Genomic DNA, 3,624 nt, shown 5'->3' on the forward strand with positions numbered 1-3,624 from the left:
CACTCTATGCAAATACCAGAAGTAGTGGAGATAGAAATCCACGTGCACGTGGCCTACTACAACAATTTAGGCTAAGGGAAAACTCTACTAGGTCTTCAAATCTCTCTTAGCGTCATGGAGATCTTAGAATGCCTGAATGTAGCCTTGCAAGGCAGAGAACAAACCATATCAGGACTTTTAGCAAGTGTACAACGGACCCATGATGCTATACAAAAGTTACGATGTGACACGTCCTTTGAAAGAGTTCTTGCTACCACTATTAATTTAGTGGACAAAATACCAGCTAAAAGAGGTTACTGTACCAAGGCAACCAAATATTCCTAAACGTCTTCAACATGGGCCAACTGAACAATTTCATGCAAAGACTGTGAAGGAATACTATTGTCCTCAGTATTTCCAAATAATGGATATTATATCGACACAGTTAATGCAGCGCTTTGACCAAGAGGGCTTATTACTTGTATATGAAAAACTGGAACATTATCTGTTGGACAGGACAAGCTAGTGAAGTTCTTCCCCAGTATCCAGAGATTGAACATCATCTTCTCTCTGCCCAGATAACCACCTTATCAAGTGTTTACGAGTACACTTCAGTCTCTGAGGTTGTAGATATTTTGCGACAGATGCCTGCCGGAGAAAGATGCTTTTTCTCTCAAGTAGAAAAAATGGTCAGAATCCTATTAACTATTCCTGCTTCTTCCTGTGAAGCTGAGAGAAGTTTTAGTGCACTGCGTGGATTAAAAACCTGGTTGAGGTCCACAATGACCCAGAAACGTTTGAACCATGTTGCTATATTCAACATCCATAGAGACATAATGGATGAAGTAGACATCGAAGCCACAAAGCCATAGTAAAGGAATTTACAATGTGTTGTGATCGCCGCCAAAAAGTTTTTGGATTTTAAAAACTTGTGTTCTTTAGATTTGGTTTAAAGAGGACCTTTCCCTAGATGAAAAAATCTAAACTAACTATACAGACATGTAGAGCGGCGCCCGGGGATCTCCCTGCACTTACTGTTATACCTGGGCTCCGCTCCGTTCTCCGGTTATAGCCTCCGGTATCTTCATAGTTAGGCTCCACTCAGGGGAACCTGCCGGCGTCTCCTTCTCCCATGCTGTAGCACTGGCCAATCGCAGTGCTCAGCTCATAGCCTGAGAGAGAAAAAAAAACCTCTCAGGCTATGAGCTGAGCGCTGCGATTGGCCAGTGCTACAGCATGGGAGAAGGAGACGCCGGCAGGTTCCCCTGGGTGGAGCCTAACATGTGAAGATACCGGAGCCTATACCGGGCGAACGGAGCGGCGCCCGGGGATAACAGTAAGTGCAGGGAGATCCCAGCCAATAGCAGCGCTGGCAGGGGACGCCAAACACTGGTGTCCCCTGCCTGACCAGTTCAGCACCAGTCACCCCTGTACAAACCGTGTTGCACCCCCCTCCATGGATGAAAAATCATCCGGAGCTGCGATTGGCAGGTCTGCAGAAATCGGCCAACCGCAGCGATCCATGTTGCAGGGGGGCAGAAAAACCTCCCTCTGCCCCTTGGGAAGATGGCTACCTGCCGTCCTGAGCAGCCATCATCACCCAGTCACCGAGCGATTTCGCTCAAGGACCGGGTGAACACAGCGCTGGTATTTTAAACCCGGTTCCCAGCACCGTACAGCTACGGCGCTGGTACCCTACGGGTTAAATCAGTTGGGAGATGCACTGCTAGCATTCAGTAGATACCCTGCACCCAACCATAATGTCTCCCAGTGAGGTTCATTTATTGTCCATGTAAAATATAGGTTACAGAATATATGATATAGAAGTTGACATGGCTCCTTCGCTCAATGTACAGCGCCACCCCTGTCTACAGGTTGTGTGCGGTATTGCAGATCAGCTGCATTAAAATAAGTGGGGATGAGTTGCCGTACTAATCACACATGGGGTGACTAAGCAGTGGTGTTACAAGAGGCGACTGGCTTGCTGGTTTTACCGGGTGACACGCGAAAAGTATGACAGAATCCGACCTGCCCAAAGATGCAGGGACCTGAACGGGGACCACTATCAGCATCTTTTGTAACTTGAGGGGAATTAAAAATAACTATCCATCTTGTCATACTATCGCTGGAGGCGGTTACGTTTTCGTGGGCCACCCCCGTACTAAAAAGAGCTCGGAAAACATGAAAAAGGGGTATTCCCATCTCAGACAATGGGGGCATATCGCTAGGATAGGCGCGGGGCCTACGTTTGGGACCCGCCCCTACACTGAGAAAGGAGCGGTGAAGGTGGTGGCCGGAAGACCCCGGATTTTCCAGGGTCCAGCCACCGCCATAGAAGTTACAGCCACTGCTCCCATTCATTTCTATGGGACCGACAGAAATAGCTGTTTCGGCGGCCCCACCGAAATGAATGGAGGGTGGCTGCGCCTGCGCCCTCCACAACCTTCAGGGATCCATTCTCGATGTAGGTGTAGGGTCAGAATATGGCAATGTAAAAAAAAATATATAATTCTTCTCACTAATACGCAAAACTATACATTTGTGGTATCGCAGGCTTCGTACTGACCTGGAGAATGAAGAGCTCAAGTCAGTTTTACTGCATAGTGAACGCCATAAAAAAAAAAAACTATGGCAGCATTGTGGGTTTTTTTTATTTCCAATTCCACCCCATTTGGAATTTTTTTCCTGCTTCACTATGTAAATGGAAAAAAATAAAAAAGATCTTGTCTGTCGTCATTACATGAGAACAGGTTCTGCATCTCCTTACATCAGGGAAGCCGGCCTAGGGGGGAGGAGTGCTTTTTTTATTTTACTTAAAGGGGTTATCCCATGGTTAATGTAAAAAAATGAAAATCAACATCATAGAGTACATGACAATCTCTTTCTAACAAAGCTAGAACCAGCCCTGTACCTCACATGGATCCAGAGATCTCCCCATGCATTGCTACAATTGGTCTGCCAGGCCTGGGTATAAAATGGAGGTTTTTAAGTCGATTTGTTTGTCTTGATGAAGGGCCAAGATGTTGTAGCCCGAAACGCGTCACAGCAAAGTGTCCTATTTGATGTCGAATAAAGCATTTTTTATTCAGAGGAGCTGGATTCCATTGTTTTTTCATATTTTGCCACCGCTGTATCAGCTCTGCAGACAGAACCACACATGATGGGATTAGATACAGCAGCTCTGCAGGCAGTATCACATCATAGGATTAGATACAGCAGCTCTGCAGACAGTATCACACATGATGGGATTAGATACAGCAGCTCTGCAGACAGAACCACACATGATGGGATTAGATACAGCAGCTCTGCAGGCAGTATCACACAATGGGATTAGATACACAGCTCTGCAGACAGTATCACACGATGGGATTAGATACACAGCTCTGCAGACAGTATCACACATGATGGGATTAGATACAGCAGCTCAGCAGACAGTATCGCACATGATGGGATTAGATACAGCAGCTCAGCAGACAGTATCGCACATGATAGGATGAGATACAATGGCAGATGGCCTAATTTACACACAGGAGGACTGCAAATGATATGCACTCGGCACTTGATTGTCTTATATCCCTCCGCCACTCACACCGGCCCAGCCTGCGGATGACTATCGCGTTGCTAGGCTGCGCAGTGACTGCCCAG

This window comes from Bufo bufo, chromosome 2 (assembly GCF_905171765.1).
Source record: "Bufo bufo chromosome 2, aBufBuf1.1, whole genome shotgun sequence".
Lineage (NCBI taxonomy): Eukaryota > Metazoa > Chordata > Amphibia > Anura > Bufonidae > Bufo > Bufo bufo.